Source organism: Ornithorhynchus anatinus, unplaced genomic scaffold (genome assembly GCF_004115215.2).
Source record: "Ornithorhynchus anatinus isolate Pmale09 unplaced genomic scaffold, mOrnAna1.pri.v4 scaffold_319_arrow_ctg1, whole genome shotgun sequence".
In the NCBI taxonomy this organism is placed as follows: domain Eukaryota; kingdom Metazoa; phylum Chordata; class Mammalia; order Monotremata; family Ornithorhynchidae; genus Ornithorhynchus; species Ornithorhynchus anatinus.
Window position 1 is genome coordinate 1 of NW_024396764.1, and position 17,125 is coordinate 17,125.

At 53.2% G+C, this 17,125-nt stretch overlaps 1 long non-coding RNA gene across 2 annotated transcripts; it reads right to left on the reverse strand.

Annotated features, from left to right (window-relative positions):
- Positions 1 to 15: 15 nt before the first annotated feature.
- Positions 16 to 2,455, reverse strand: LOC114808870. Of its 2 annotated transcripts, none has more exons than XR_003756632.2 (3): positions 1,188 to 2,455; positions 494 to 638; positions 16 to 148 (listed from the first exon to the last, which is right to left on the reverse strand). It is a non-coding gene; the product is annotated as an uncharacterized LOC114808870 (long non-coding RNA). The 2 variants fall into 2 exon arrangements; XR_003756631.2 differs by having other exon boundaries at positions 16 to 195.
- Between the last annotated feature and the right edge of the window lie 14,670 nt (positions 2,456 to 17,125).

Genomic DNA, 17,125 nt, shown 5'->3' on the forward strand with positions numbered 1-17,125 from the left:
CCGGTGGCAGCAGGCTGGTGCCAGGCGACTCCCAAATAGCGGGGCCGGCGCAATGTCCATGGCATCCCATGAGGAGCGGTTTGTCCTCCACTCTGCCCGGGGGCGGATGGTCTGGTGCAGGTCCGGTGCAGGTCCAGGCTCTGGCTTCCTGCGGATCGATGTGACCATTGGTAGGCTGAAAAGGTGTGCCACAGGCTACCCATGGGAAGAACGCCAACCAGTCGCAGGTGGGAAATGGTGGGGAGGACGGAGCGAGAGAAAGAAGAGAAGAGGAGGCTGAATGGGTCTCCCCTAAGAAGTTCAGGCCTCCAGCCAAGGAACAGGAAGTTGGAGGTTGGGTAAGAGCCTGGTCAGGGGTCACTACCATGCCACGTTTGTGAACTGTAGGGACACAGTGGATCATGGGTATGTGTGTGGGTGTGTGGGTGTTGGGGGGAGTAAGGATCCCTTCACTATACTGACTCAAGCACTTAGTGTAATGCTCAGTACCTACCATTGATTCCTCCCATTTGTCCCAAACACAGCTCCAAGAGTCCGGGGTTTGGAGTACAACACTTATGCTCCTGTCCGCACCAAGATGTCCTCGGGGAGGCTGGGTCTCCCATGATGCATCTGGGGCTCAGGCTTCTTCCTTGGTCCTAAGGATACACCTGATCAGGTCTCAGGGCCCTCGCCCCCCACTACTTGAGTTGGGGGAGGGGGGGACAGAGTGCGAGAGAGAGAGAGAGAAAGAGAGATAAAGAGCGAGCACCAGAGAAAGAGCGAGCGAGACAGCGAGTGCAACAGAGAGAGACAAAGAGCGAGAGAGAGAGAGAAAGAACGAGAGAATGTGAGAGAAAGAGCGAGAGAGAGAGAAAAAAAGAGCATGCATGAAAGAGAGAGCACACGTGTGCAAGAGAGAGAGAGAAAGAGAGAGCACGCATGCGTGAGAGAGAGCACGAGAGAGAGAGAGAGAAAGAGAAATGGAAAAAAAAAGGAGAGAGAGAGAAGCAAGCACAAGAGAAACCCCCCTCCAAGACAGAGAGGCACCGACATAGGACAGACCAACTGCCAGTCAGAGGTCCTGCAGGGGAGACCCTGGCTGGCTTAGACACCCCAGGCAGTCTGGGTTTCCCCCAGCTCCAGTCTTGTCCCTGTGGAACCCTTCCCCCCCATACACCCAGATACCCAGTTCCCCAGAGTCTTACCTCTAAGCAGGATTGCCCGAGAAACTTCTCCGGGGGGTGGGGGGCAAAAAGAACTGGACTTCTGCCTTTTTTCCTCACGCAGCCAAGTCCCTCAACACTTACCAGTACCAGTGTGGGCCTTCACCCCCACTCCGCCTCCACTCCAATGGTAGCATCCCATTGGGGCAGCTGACCCCAAATTCGGTCAGCCTCGAGAAAGACCATAATGTATTAAACACCCTCTTTGTAGGGGTGACACAGCCTCTGCCCACTGGGAGCTTACAACCTAAGTCAGCCAGTTGATTGTATTTGACCTCCACGTGCAGAGCACTGTGCTTGCTATATACCCTTGGGAGAGTACAATAGAACGACAGCCAAGGGCCCTGCCGACAACAAGTGAACAGTCTAGAGGCAGGAAGCACTGACTCTGGAACAAGGTCCAGATGCTTTAAAAAGTTCAACACGTCGGAGCACACACGGCGCCTGCTCTCCAGAAGCTTTCGGTCTATGTGCCAAGACATTAAAATTGAGTTACACACTGGTGCAATGGCATATGCAGGGTCAATACATGAAGCTGTGCACCCTGAACCCCAGGTAAGTTTGAAAGGGCAGTACGAGTACATAAAAAACATCTTAAGTCAGTATAGACAGTGAAGTGCACTAAGACAGCAAAAGGGATTAATGAAGGCTCTTTGACAGAATACCATATGACGAACAGGATGGGGGTTAGAGACCTATTTCAGTCGGTTGTATTTATCCGGCACTTACATCGAGCAGAGCACGATATCACAATCGACATATTCTCTGCCCACTACTACACTTGTACTGTCCTGTAGAGGGGGAAGACAGACATTAATGGAAATAAATTACATCCATTTCATTAGGTGCCAAGACGAGCAGAGAGAGAAGTCATCGGGAATTCTTCCGCAGAATAGGCTCCAACTCAGTCTCCCAGGGTTCAGGCACTATTAAGTACTCAATGATTGCTATTGGTGACTCAGTTTCTGCCACTACAACCACACCGTGTCATAGTCGTCCAGCACAGAGCACTGCAGTAAGCACTCAGGACAGTACAGTGTAACAGATGCATTCCCTCTCCACCACAAACTCATAGCCTATTGCACAGGGGTAGGGCTACGGCACCCCAACTCATTCCTGGGCTTTTGGGGAGCTAGAACGGGAGTTGTAGAAGAGACTCGTAGCATGGGGTACAGTGATCGAGAAGCTCAAAAAGAAAAGTCCCTGGCCAGCCAGCTGAGGTCGGTGCAATCCCGCTGGAGAGGCTGCCAGTTTTAGATCCCATGAGACACACACAAATGATACCGTCGTCCCACCACTCCCCCGGCGACGGGTTTTGGATCCTGCCCCGCGGGTCTCACACTCTGATACTCCCATACTGGTGCTTCTGGGACCGATCCAAAGTGCTAAATCCATTGAAAAAGACGCACGCAAGGGAAGGGAGGAGGGCAAAAAGCACACGCAAGGGAGGGGAAGAGGCCCCAAGGCGCACGCAAGGCGGGGCGGGGGGGGGAGCCCCCCAAGGCGCACGCTAGGGGGGGGGGGAGCCCCCCAAGGCGCACGCAAGGCGGGGGGGGGGGGGAGCCCCCCAAGGCGCACGCTAGGCGGGGGGGAGGGGTCCCCAAGGCGCACGCAAGGCGGGGGGGGGAGCCCCCCAAGGCGCACGCAAGGCGGGGGGGGGGAGCCCCCCAAGGCGCACGCACGGCGGGGGGGGGAGAGCCCCCCAAGGCGCACGCAAGGGGGGGGGAGAGCCCCCAAGGCGCACGCAAGCGGGGGGGGAGAGCCCCCAAGGCGCACGCAAGGCGGGGGGAGAGCCCCCAAGGCGCACGCAAGGCGGGGGGAGAGAGCCCCAAGGCGCACGCAAGGCGGGGGGGGGGAGAGCCCCCCAAGGCGCACGCAAGGCGGGGGGGGGAGAGCCCCCCAAGGCGCACGCAAGGCGGGGGGGGGAGAGCCCCCCAAGGCGCACGCAAGGCGGGGGGGGGGAGCCCCCCAAGGCGCACGCAAGGCGGGGGGGGGAGCCCCCCAAGGCGCACGCAAGGCGGGGGGGGGGAGCCCCCCAAGGCGCACGCAAGGCGGGGGGGGGGAGCCCCCCAAGGCGCACGCAAGGGGGGAGCCCCCAAGGCGCAGGCAAGGGGGGGGGGAGCCCCCCAAGGCGCACGCAAGGCGGGGGGAGCCCCCAAGCGCACGCAAGGGGGGGGGGAGCCCCCCAAGGCGCACGCAAGGCGGGGGGGGGAGCCCCCCAAGGCGCACGCAAGGCGGGGGGGAGCCCCCCCAAGGCGCACGCAAGGCGGGGGGGAGCCCCCCCAAGGCGCACGCAAGGCGGGGGGGGAGCCCCCCAAGGCGCACGCAAGGCGGGGGGGGAGCCCCCCAAGGCGCACGCAAGGCGGGGGGGGAGCCCCCCAAGGCGCACGCAAGGGGGGGGGGAGCCCCCCAAGGCGCACGCTAGGCGCGGGGGGAGGGGTCCCCAAGGCGCACGCTAGGCGCGGGGGGAGCCCCCCAAGGCGCACGCTAGGCGCGGGGGAGCCCCCCCAAGGCGCACGCTAGGCGCGGGGGGAGCCCCCCAAGGCGCACGCTAGGCGCGGGGGGAGCCCCCCCAAGGCGCACGCTAGGCGCGGGGGGAGCCCCCCAAGGCGCACGCTAGGCGCGGGGGGAGCCCCCCAAGGCGCACGCTAGGCGCGGGGGGAGCCCCCCAAGGCGCACGCTAGGCGCGGGGGGAGCCCCCCAAGGCGCACGCTAGGCGCGGGGGGAGCCCCCCAAGGCGCACGCTAGGCGGGGGGGAGGGGTCCCCAAGGCGCACGCACGGCGGGGGGGGGTCCCCAAGGCGCACGCAAGGCGGGGGGGGGGGTCCCCAAGGCGCATTCAAGGCGGGGGGGGCGGAAACCAAGGCGCATTCAAGGCGGGGGGGTGGGGGAGGGGGAGGCACATGATGACTGGATGTGTGCTCAGCTGGGGCTGACAAGGGGCATGAACCTTTCAAAAATACCCCCTCACCTTCTAGCACCTTCCAGGTGCAGGGTGCAGTGTTGACAACGTGGAAAGTCACTGGCCTTAGTGACTTTATGGTCGAGTGGGAAACACTAGCTAACTGGGAGCTGGCAAAAGCCCAAGAAGAAGGGCACAATGACAGAGATACACACAGAGACACACACAGAGACAGTGAGCATGCATGTCCATGCACCCCATTGTTTTTGCCCCAACCCTAAGCCCTCATCTCCAGCCCCAGAGCACCAATCGTCCCCACCATCCCCAGAGATAGCATCGCAACCCTTCCACTTCCTCCGCTCCAGAGATATACTGGATACTTACCACACTCGAGTGCTTCACACATAGTAAGCGCTCGACAGATAACATCGCCACCACGTCGGCAACATGTACAACTCAGCGGTATCGAACACATTCCCCAGACCACTCTCAGCCCTCTTCGCAGCATACGCTTCATTGATGCAGTCAACATTGCCTACCCAGCCCTGGAGGGACCTCCACATACCAACTCCAACTTTCTCCACATTCTCTTGGATATGTAGTAATAACAACAATAATTATTAAACTATTTAAGCTCTTTGTGCCAAGCACTGTTCTAAATGCTGGAGTAGATACAAGTTAAACAGATTGTTCCACTTAGGGGGTCACAACTCTAGATTATCAACCCAAATCTTCCCCCCCTCCCCACTCCAGCCCCTTGTGGGAGGGGACCATGTCATCTTCTTGCTGCCCTGTTCTTCCCAGCACTTAGTACAGTGCTTGGCACACAATAAGCACTTAATAAAGATGATTGAATAAATGGTCAGTGCACACTCAAACTCCATCATATTAATGGAGAATTTACCATGGGCAGAGCATTAAGTACTTGGAGAAATAAAATATAACTCCCAACTGCAATCCCCTCCCCAACAATGTCACCACCACTCTTTCAATCACCCCCAGACTAGGGTCTCCCCTCCCCTCTCCTCAGCTTCAAACCCTTGATGGCTGTTTAACTGTTTTGATGGTTGTCTCACCCCTTCCAGAGTTTAAATCTGGGGTAGACAGGGATTATAGCTCAATGGTACTTTCCAAGTACTTACTACTGTGCTCTGCACACAGTAAACTCTCTCTAAATACAATTGAAAGAATAAGGCCACCCCATCCCAACCCCCTCAATCACCATAATCAGTAAAACAACCTGATAACCAAACCTTAAGCCCACCCATAAACCACACAGCCTAGTGGCAGGAACACAAGCTCTGGAATCAGACAATGTGGATTCTAATCCTAACTCCTCTGCCTGTCTACTGTGTGACTTTAGGTAGCTCACTTCACTTCTCTGGGCCTCACCTCATCTGTAAACTGGGGATTAAGATTGTGAGCCCCTCACAGAACAACTTGATTAACTTGTATCTAACCCAAAACTCAGAACAGAGCATGGTCTGTAATAAGTGCTTAATACCATAATTATTATGATGATTATTATAAACCTACCACAGCAGCACCCACATAGTTTCTGAGTCATCCATCTAAAACCAACTCCCCCCACAACCCACTCCTTCACCAATAAGCCCAGCCCTAAGTTGTCCCCCAAAAGCACCAACCTCCCTCCACAAAACCCCACAACACTACCAGTTGCATAGGCACAAACTAACAAACCTCAACAAAAGAAAACCTAAGCAAAGGAACATCACAAATACTGCTCTCTCAAAACTGAGAAGAACCTACTCCCTCTCCTTGCCACAGCCTAGAGAAAAAAGCCCCTCAGACCCTATATGAGGTAGCAAAATGGCCAGCAGCCTCTGGGGCTTTAAAGGAGCAGTGACACCTGCCCCAGTGAAAAGCACCTAATGGAGAGACTGGATTGCTTAGGATCAAGGAAGGAAGAGGCAGAAGGTTATTAAGGAGAAGGGGATTTGCAGCTGCTCATCATTAAAGGGATCTGGAAAAACAACCTGAATTAGAGACACCTGCAACCCATTCACAAACTCCTTGAGGATCAGGTCTAATTCTCATCTAGTACTTTTCCAGAGCTTAGTACAACGCTTTGCACCCGGGAGGATACTCAATAAATAAGAATGGATGAGTGAATGAACGAATCAATCAATGAAATCTAACTCTTCACTGAGACCTCTCCAGTCTCAGGCCCCACTGTTTCCTCCACTCTGCCTCTCCTTTTTCTTTTTTGTTTCCTGTTCAGTGGTATTTGTTAAGCACTTCCTAAGTACCAGGCACCATGCTGGGCACCATGGTGGATACCAGATAGTGGGGTTGGGCACTGTCTCTGCCCCACATGGGGCTCGCACTCTTGACCCCCCTTGATACAGATGAGGTGACTGAGGCCCAGAGAAGTGAAGCCACTTGTCCAGGGTCACGCAGCAAATGGGGAGCAGACCCAGGGTTGGAACCCAGGTCCTCTGACTCCCAGGCCTGGGCCCTTTTCACTAGGCTGCACTGCTCCTGTCCCACTCAGCTTCCTGGGGAAGGACTGTTGGTGTAAGAAGTTGGTAGAGGAGGCCAGCTTTGGGGGGCTTTTCCTGCAGGAGCCTGGGGAGAGTGGAAGGAAAACACAGGCATGGGGGCTGGAGAGAAGCGGGGGCAGAGACAGGAAGGAAGGGTGAGTCAGCTTTAAGGACAGTCACTGGGTGGCCACTGATTTCCCTTGCAGATCTTGGACAGATAATAATAATGGTATTTGGTAAGCACTTGATATGTGCCCAGCCCTGTACTAAGCACTGCTTCCTGGGATGTCACAAGTCTCACGCAACACTTTATTAATGCCATCTGTTAAGCGCTTCCTATGTGTTCAACACCGTTCTCAGCACTCAGTCAGATACATGTAAATTAGGTCAGACCCAGTCCCTGTCCCTTATGGGGCTCACAGTCTAAGGAGGAGAACTGAGGCCCAGAGAAGTACACAGCCACTTGTCCAAGCTGGCATTTGGCAGAGCCAGGATCGGAACTCAGGTCCTTTGACTCCTTGACCCGGGCTCTTTCCAGAAGGTCACGCTGCTTCTCGAAAGTCCTCCCGATCCTTGGTTCTTTCTCCCTGGAAGCGCAGGCATGGCTTCCGAGCCGTGGAACTCGGTAGTGGGAGTACGTGAGCGGAGGGAGGCTGGGCATGGAAAATACAAATGGTGGCCAGGAAGATGTTGGATACTGACCCGTACTGTATTGGCCGAGAATTGGATTAGGTGAAGGGTCAGATCGGGCAAATGGCCATTCTACTGGTCACCTTTTCTCGGGCCTGGGACTCACCTGAGGTGACACAGCAGGTCTGGCGTGGGGTTCTCGGGTGTCCCCTCCCAGAATGCCTGGGGTTGGGACATGCCACGCAAGGCCCCTCAGGACTTACTGAGGACTTCAGGACTTCCAGGCCCTACTGAGAGCTCACCTCCTCCAGGAGGCCATCCTTGACTGAGCCCTCCCTTTCCCTCTGCTCCTCCTCCCCTCCCCATTCCCCCTACTCCCTCCCCTCTGCTCTTCCCCCTTCCCTCTCCACAGCACTTGTGCATATTTGTATATAGTATTTATTACTCTATTTTCTTAATGATGGGTATATATCTATAATTCTATTTATCTTGATGGTATTGATGCCTGACTACTTGTTTGTCTTGTTGTCTGTCTCCTCCTTTTAGACTGTGAGCCCTTTGGTGGACAGGGATTGTCTCTGTTGCCAAACTGTACACTCCAAATGCTTAGTAGAGTGCTCAGCACACAGTAAGCGCTCAATAAATACGACTGAATGAATGAATGAACTTATATTAGAACAGGTTTCCAGTTTTAGGGTGCAGAGGATGGAACAAGGGGCCACATCTCTGCTGTGTGACACTGGGCAAGTCACTTCACTTCTCTGTACCTCAGGTACCTCATCTGTAAAATGGTGATTGAGACTCTGAGCTCCAGGGGGGACAGACTCTGTGTCCAGCCTCATTAGCTTGTATCTACCCCAGTGCTTGGAACAGTACATGGCACATAATAAATGCTTAACAAATACCACAACTATTATTGTTATTATTATTAATATAAGAGACAGGTTTCACTCCAACAGTCAGTCAGTCAACAGTATTTAGAGAAGCAGCGTAGCTCAGGGGAAAGAGCACAGGCTTGCGAGTCAGGGGTCATGGGTTCAAATCCCTATCCACCACCTGTCAGCTGTGTGACTGTGGGCAAGTCACTTAACTTCTCGGTGCCTCAGCTACCTCATCTGTGAAATGGGGATTAAGACTGTGAGCCTCACATGGGACAACCTGATTATTCTGTATCTACCCCAGTGCTTAGAACAGTGCTCGGCAAATAGTAAGTGCTTAACAAATACCAACATTATTATTATTATTGTTATTTACTAAGCACTTACTGTGTATTAAGCATTGTATTAAGAAAACTGGAAGAGCCCACGAGAGTGAACAGATACAATCTCTGCCCTCTAAGGGCTAATGAGCCAGCAAGTTGCCATCTGGGTTCCTTTCATTCTTAATTGGCAACCCCTGGAGACCTGGGCAAGCAGGGACATGGAGGTGGACTATGCCCAAGTTTCAGACCGGTTCCACTTCCCCTGTCTCGCCCCTTACAATTGGGGACCCTCTTCTGGACCCTGGGATTTGAAAATTAAAAACGGGTGTAAACGGTGTCCAGTGCATTATCGGTATTTGTCAGGGGACGGACTGGCCGAGAACTGGACCGAAGGCATAAAATGGGCAAGACCTGGGGATCTTGGCTGAGGGGAGAGGGTGAGAGGGTGGGTGGACTGAGACTAGAGGGGACGGGAGCTCAGGGGCATCTACCATCCCTAAGGGGGCCCCAGTGATGTCACCCAGTGGCCTGCTAGGGGTCTCAGGCTCCAGACAGAAAATGGTGGCTGGAGGACACCCACTGTTACTGGGGTAAAGGTCGCACAACTGCTGCTGTCTGCCAGAGGACACACATACTGATAACGACAGCAATGATGGCATTTGTAAAACACTTACTCTGTACCAAGCATTATTCTAAGCACTGTGGGGAGATACAAGCTAATCAGGTTGGACACGGTATCTGTCCAACATGGGGCTCAGTCTTAATCCTCATTTTCCAGATCAGGTAACTGAAGCCTAGAGAAGTGAAGTGACTTAGCCAAGATCTCCAAGTAGATGACCGGTGGAGCTGGAATTAGAACTCGGGTCCTTCCGACTCCTAGGCCCGGGCTCTATCCACTGGGCCACACTGCGTCTAGGTGGTCCCAGCAGGGTTGGGGTGTGACTGGGAGGGAAAACCTGGGAGTGGGGACTAGTGCTAAACATCCATTCATTCATTCATTCATTCAATTATATTTACTGAGTGTTTAGTGAGTGCAGAGCACTGTACTAAGCACTTGGGAGAATACAATGCAACAATAAATGAACATATTCCCTGCCCATACGGAGCTAATTCCCTATGGAACCTGGCTAGTCTGTGCTTTCAACTAGGGTACACACAAAGCTCTTAACAGGTACAACGATGAAAGGCCTGGTGTTGAAATCACTGTGTGCCAAGCTCTGGGGCAGATATAGGAGGATCAGGTTGGACACAATCTACACAGGGCACACAGCTTAGGTAGAAGGGAGAACAGGGATTGAATGTGAATGTGAATCCACATTTTACAGATGAGGAAACAGAAGCACACAGAAGCTAAGAGACTTGCCCGAGGTCACACAGCAGACAATAAATACCATTGACTGACAGATTGATTAGTGACAGGCAAGGCATGTTCATGGACTTGAGCTGTGACTGACTGCAGAAAGATAGATTATCTTTTTGGAAATTCCTGAATTGGTTTCAGTTGAATGCTAGGAGCCCTTAGCTCTTTTAGCTGGCTCTTGGACCAAATGCTGAACAAAAGCTACTTTTTATGGAATTAGTTTAGCCACTTGGAAGAAATAGCAACCTAACCACAAATTGCAGATACTAAGGCCAGTGATGAGGTACAAGATAAATGGGGAATGTGTTGGGGAATCTAATATGCGAGGCTTTTAGATCAGGTCTACCCTAGCAATTTCTTCACAACAAAGGGCAGAAAAAAACTTCTTACCTTCCAAGTCCAGGTAATTGAATTTTTTGACCTCAGTTAGTGGAATTATTTGCTGGTTCAGGTCCTTCTATTCCTCCCTGAGACCACTGAAGACATTGGCACAGGATTGAAATTCTCTGAAATCTGGGTGAAATGCCCCTCTTGCCATCATCCCTCTCTCTTTGGGGTGTGGGAGACAGTAGGGGAGAGGGGAGACAGTAGGGGAGAGGGAAGGTAAGCTTGCCTCCAATAAAGAGAAGCAGCATGGCTTAGTGGACAGAGCTCGGGTCTGGGACTCAGAAGGAGCTGGGTTCAAGTCTCGGCTCCGCCGATTGCTTGCTGGGTGACCTGGGGAAGTCACTTCACTTCTCTGGGCTTCCATTTCCTCAACTGGAAAACTGGAATTACTTGTTCTCCTTCCTATCGGAGAAGTTTTGTCTTCTGCTGTCGAGTGGTCTCCTAGCCTTCGCGACACCATGGCCTCATCTGTCCCAGAGCATCCTGCCTCCATCGGCATTGGCTCTGTTAGTGTATCCCCAGAGTTTTCTTGGTGAAAATCTGGAAGCGGTTTGTCATTGCTTCCTTCCGCGCAGTAAACTTGAGTCTCCGCCCTCGACTCTCTCCCACGCTGCTACCGCCCAGCATAGGGGAGTTTGGTCTTGTAGCAGATCATCCACACGCTGATCACTGCCCAAGCTAAGAATGGAATGGAACGGACAAGCCTCTGCTCCACTCTCCCTCCCAGAGTCGAGACTGGTAGAGTACTGGACACTCTCCAGGTGCCACCCTGAGAGGGGAGCTTATTAAGTACCATTATTATTAAGATTAAAATGGGGATTAAGAATGTGAGCCCCATGTGAGACACAGACTGTGTCCAACCCCATCATCTACCCTAGGGCTTAGAGCAGAGCCTGGCATTCATTCATTCATTCAATAGTATTTATTGAGCACTTACTATGTGCAGAGCACTGTACTAAGCGCTTGGAATGAACAAGTCGGCAACAGATAGAGACAGTCCCTGCCGTTTGACGGGCTTACAGTCTAATCGGGGGAGACGGACAGACAAGAACAATGGCAATAAATAGAGTCAAGGGGAAGAACATCTCGTAAAAACAATGGCAACTAAATAGAATCGAGGTGATGTACATTTCATTAACAAAATAAATAGGGTAATAAATATATACAGTTGAGCAGACGAGTACAGTGCTGAAGGGATGGGAAGGGAGAGGAGGAGGAGCAGAAGGAAATGGGGGGAAAAGAGGGTTAAGCTGTGGAGAGGTGAAGGGGGGGTGGTAGAGGGAGTAGAGGGAGAAGAGGAGCTCAGTCTGGGAAGGCCTCTTGGAGGAGGTGAGTTTTAAGTAGGGTTTTGAAGAGGGGAAGAGAATCAGTTTGGCGGAGGTGAGGAGGGAGGGCGTTCCAGGACCGCGGGAGGATGTGGCCCGGGGGTCGACGGCGGGATAGGCGAGACCGAGGGATGGTGAGGAGGTGGGCGGCAGAGGAGTGGAGCGTGCGGGGTGGGCGGTAGAAAGAGAGAAGGGAGGAGAGCTAGAAAGGGGCAAGGTGATGTAGAGCCTTGAAGCCTAGAGTGAGTTTTTGTTTGGAGCGGAGGTTGATGGGCAACCACTGGAGTTGTTTAAGAAGGGGAGTGACATGCCCAGATGGTTTCTGCAGGAAGATGAGCCGGGCAGCGGAATGAAGAATAGACCGGAGCGGGGCGAGAGAGGAGGAAGGGAGGTCAGAGAGAAGGCTGACACAGCAGTCTAGCCAGGATATAACGAGAGCCCGTAGCAGTAAGGTAGCCATTTGGGTGGAGAGGAAAGGGCGGATCTTGGCGATATCGTAAAGGTGAAACCGGCAGGTCTTGGTAACGGATAGGATGTGTGGGGTGAACGAGAGAGACGAGTCAAGGATGACACCGAGATTGGCACATAGCAAGTGCTGAAAAATACGGTAATTATTATTATTATCATTAGCCATTGTCGCACTAGTGATTCAGCCTAGGGGATGCACACTCCCCCTGCCCCAGGGATGGACGTTGCATTACTGGACGTTTGCTCATCGCCTGTTCCAACCTTCCACTGAAGGGCAGAAACCAGAGAAGGCAGTAATGATGCCCTGGAGTAGAGAACGTGCCAACAGCGTTTGGAACAGCTGGCAAGCGGCCCTGTCCTGTCCTCCTTACGCAACCACTGACTTTTCACCACGCTGGGCTGCCTGTGGACAAGTGGATCCAAAACGTGCCCAGGACGGAGACCTCACGGATGGGAAGAAAATGAAGGGTCTCCCCGGTCCCCTCGACCCCGGACCCAGCTGCGATAACTGTTCACCGGCTGCACTCTGAAAAAGGTGGCCTGCTGTAAATAAACCCCGAGCAGGCTAACACAGGACAAAAGGAAAGGACGTGGGTTTTGCCATCTGAGGCCCCAGGCCTGCTCGCTGGGTCTCCCCATGAGGCTCTGGGCCTGGCCTTGCGTGCCGTGTTCCCCCCCTGAGGGCCCGGTGTCGTGACCCAAGCGGTGGCAGAGTGATTTCCACAGGTCAGCGAGCAGCTGTGGGTAAGCACACACACATTGAGCAGGTCCCGCCCACAGCCACAGTGCTGCTGCTGGCTCGGAGCGGCCGGGGTCACCCGCGGGGCAGTCCAGAGCCTGTAATTGCCGCCACACAACTTACCCATAATAATAATGATGACATTTGTTAAGTGCTTACTATGTGTAAAACACTGTTCTAAGCGCTGGGGTAGTACAAGGTAATTAGGGTGTCCCACGTAGGGCTCACAGACTTCATCCCCATTTTACAGATGAGGGAACTGAGGCCCAGAGAAGTAAAGTGACTTGTCCAAAGTCACACAGCTGACAAGTGGCAGAAGCGGGACTAGAACCCATGCCCTCTGTCTCCCAACCCCGGACTCTTTCCGCTAAACCACGCTGCTTCTCCATGCTTAGGCATAATAACACAGACCCTCCCTGCAGGGCTGTGGAGGCTGTGACTGCCCAGTGACTCATTCCCGTCTCATCCTCTGCCCACCCTCCGCTAGACAGTGTGAGCCCCCGGGGGGAGAGGCTACCCAGGGTCACCTGAGCCACTGTCCTCCTCCCTTCCCCCAGAACTTCATACCTGACTTAGTGCGCTCTATGGCGAGAGCCGGGATTGGGAGTCAGGAGGCCCGATTCTAATCCTGACCCTGCCACTTGTCTGCTATGCCAGTGGGCAAGTCACTTACCATCTCTGTGTCAATTTCCTCATCTGGAAAATGGGGAAAAATTCCTCTTCTCCCTCCCCTTTAATAATAATAATAATGATAATAATAATAGTAATGGCATTTAAGCGCTTACTAGGTGCCAAGCACTGTTCAAAGTGCTGGGATAGATCAGGTTGTCCCATGTGGGGCTCACAGGCTTCATTCCCATTTTACAAAGGAGGTAACTGAGGCACAGAGAAGTTAAGCATGAGTTCCGTGTGTGACAGGAACCATATTTTTTAATGGTATTTGTGAAGTGCTTACTATGTGCCAGGCACTGGGGTAGATACAAGCTTATCAGGTTGTCCCGCATGTACCTGTCCTGCATGGGGCTCACAATCTTAATCCCTATTTTACAGAGGAGGTAACTGAGACCTAGAGAAATGAAGTGACTCACCCAGAGTAACACAGCAGACAAGAAGCAGAGATTAGAATCCAGATCCTTCTGACTCCCAGACCTGAGCCCCAGACCTGTGCTCTACTTCTCATCTAGCAATAATAATAATACGGTATTTCCCAAGCGCTTACTGTGTACCAGGCACTCTTCTAAGTGCAGGGGTGGGTACAAGATAATTGGGTTGGAATTATCAGATGATAATCATAATAATCATAATTATAGTATTTGTTAAGCACTTACTATGTGCCAAGCACTGTTCTAAGCACTGGGGTAGATACAAGGTCATCAGGTTGGCCCACATGCAGCTCACAGTCTTAATCCCCATTTTACACAGGAGGTAACTGAGGAACAGAGAGATTAATTGACTTGCCCAAGGTCACACAGCAGAGAAGTGGCAGAGCCGGGATTGGAACCCACAACCTCTGACTCCCAAGTCCGTGCTCTTGCCACCAGGCCAAGCTGCTCTCTTATCTGATCATCTTATCTGATCATTTTCTCTCTTCCCCAGCGCTTAGCAGAATGCTTTGCACATAGTGCTTAACAAATACCTTTATCGTTGTTATTATCATCATCACTTAGACCAAGTCCAGTGCAGGACAGGGACAGTGTCCAATGAGATTAACTACCCCAGTGCTTAGAAGAGTGCTGGACATATAAAAAGCTCATAACAAGCATCAGGATAATAATCAGGACTTGACAGAGAAAGCATCAACAACGTGAGGAATAAGCAGATTGCTGAAGATGGCGGCCACATGCTCGGCCCCTGGCTTCTCGCGGGGGGCGCCTGGGTCCCTCCAGGTCAGGGTTGAGGGGAGGGATGACCAACTGAAGCTATGGGACTCAGGGCCTGGACCTCCTCCAGTTCTGGAGGGGATCCGCAGGTGGACGGGCCGGTCAGAGTGACCCACCGTGCTCTCCCCGCGCCCCCCCCCAGGTCTGGCTCTCCCTCTTGAGATTGTGAACCCCACGAGACAGAGACTGTGTCCAACCCAATGAACTTGCATCCACCCTAGTGCTTAGTACAGTGCTTGACACATAGCATAACCAAGCACTAAACCAATAGCATAATTATTACTATCACAGTGCTCTGCCTATAGCAAACGCTCACTAAATACGATCAACTGATCGTGTGAGGGGCAGGGAGATGCGGCTTGGTCGGATCCCGGCCCAGGGTTGACACCATCAGAGCTCTGGCGGGAGTCACCGAGGCAGCCATTCCTCGTCTCCTCCTCCGCCAAACTGTTGTGAGCTTTTCACCGTCCATGGCCTCTCCCCACCTCTCAGCTTGTACATTTTCTGTGGTTTCGGAAGTGCTCTGGCTCCTGATTTTATCCTCCTCCGCCACAGTCTCATCACTTAGAGTCCCAGTAGGAATGCTATTAAATGCTTACTGAGTGCGGAGCACTCTACCAAATGCTGGGAAAGGATACACAAGTGGGAATTAAACCCTGTTCCTGTCCCACAGGGGACTCACTATCTAAAAATAGAAACAGAGAGAGGGAACTTATGACAGACATGTAAGGAGAGACGAAACAAAACACTGAGGCCACCTAAAAGATGAGGCCCCAGATTGGGAGGGTACCTCAGCAAGAGGAGCAGAATTTGTGGCTCTCGGTGGCTAAGAGCCCAGTCACCACCGCAGTCACAGTGACGGCTCCAGCAGAAGCTGCTATGACCTTCCCTAGGTCTTGTGGAGGCTGCTACTGTTCTTGTTTTCATCCCAATCAAGCCGGTCTTGGACCCAATGTTTTCAGCAACTGAACCTTTGGGGAGACCAAGACGAAAGCATCAGATAACCAGGCAGGCCAGCCCTGTCTCTTACCTCTGGTATCCCACCAGTGACCTCTGTGCCTTCTCCATCCCCACCGCCAGCTGTCTCATCCCCCTTCCTACCGTAGAAACGGCACGGCCTAGTGGATAGAGCACATGCCTGGGAGTCAGAAGGCCACGGGTTCTAATTCCGGCTCCGCCACTTGTCTGCTGTGTGACTTTGGACAAGTCACTTCATTGGGCCTCAGTTCCCTCATCTGTAAAATGGGGGTTGAGACTGTGAGCCCCATGTGGGACAGGGACTGTGTCAAACCCAATTTGCTTGTATCCACCTCAGTGCTCAGTACAGTGCCTGGCACATAGTAAGCGTTGAACAAATACCACAGTTATTATCACCACGTTCAGCAAATGAGTCACCAGACTAAAAAGGCTGTTTGTACCTTCTTTATTGGCACGCAGATCCTTTCCCAGCTTGCCTTTCACAGAAAGGAACGTCCTTCAGAGGGGATGACACCAGGGAACCCCGCAGCCTGTTGTTGGCCTGTTCCTCCAAACCGATATGTTCTAGGAAAAAGAGGAACCTCTCGGCACAAAATTCAGCATGTACACCCCTGATCAACCTGCAGAGATTCAAAGGTAGGTATGATAATGGTTTTACAGTGATGCGGTCTTTATACTTTCCAACTTGAAGAGGAGGTAGATTCAGGCAAAGATAGAGTAGTTCGGCAGTCTTGTCCGGCAGAGACAAGCCGGCAGCACAGTCTGATTGGGTCCAGTGCTGGCCCAAGGGGGAGGAAACACAGCCCCACAAGACCCCTCCCACCCCCAACCAAACCCCCACAGTCCATGAGATGGAGTTTTTGTGGCCAGCACATAGACCATTTCACCAGACATCTGGGATCGCCCCGGCCCTGAAAGTGGGACCCTTCAAAAGAAAGGTAGCAGCAAAGATTTTTTCCTGCTCCCAACTGCTCTTTTAGGAATTAAATCCCCACCAAGCCATCCCAGGGCCCACCTTAGCCCCAAAGCAGCTCGTTGGTCTTCTGGGGCGGGGTGGGGGGGGGGCAGTCATCCTAGGCCCCTCTGGGCCTGCCAGTACCAGAGCCCAGTTCCTCCTCAGTCTGTGGCCGGAGAAGGGAGCCTGGGGAAACCGGATGGCACGTACAACTCGCGGTGTCGCCGGCCCCGTGGGCCGAGGCAAATGTCAGAAGCTAAAAGGTCCCAGGTGTCACGGCCTTACCTGGCCAGAGCCCTTCTCCTCCTTTCCACAAGCAAGCACCCGAGACCACTCCGTTAAGAGAGCCGGCTGGCCTGGGGGAGGGATGGCTTTCACTAGCCTTCGGCCAAAGTCAAGGTTTCACCGAAGCCGTCACCAGTAGCTTCAGGCTCTGCACGTGACCTTTCGACTGGAGGTTGAGGGAGAGACTGTGGACCGCTGAGGTCCCAGCCTGGACCACCATTTCCCAAGGGGATGGGAGATCAAATATCAGGGTGGCAGCCAGCCCCTCCACCCTACCGGCCTGATCCAGGAAGACTGTGAGGGTGGC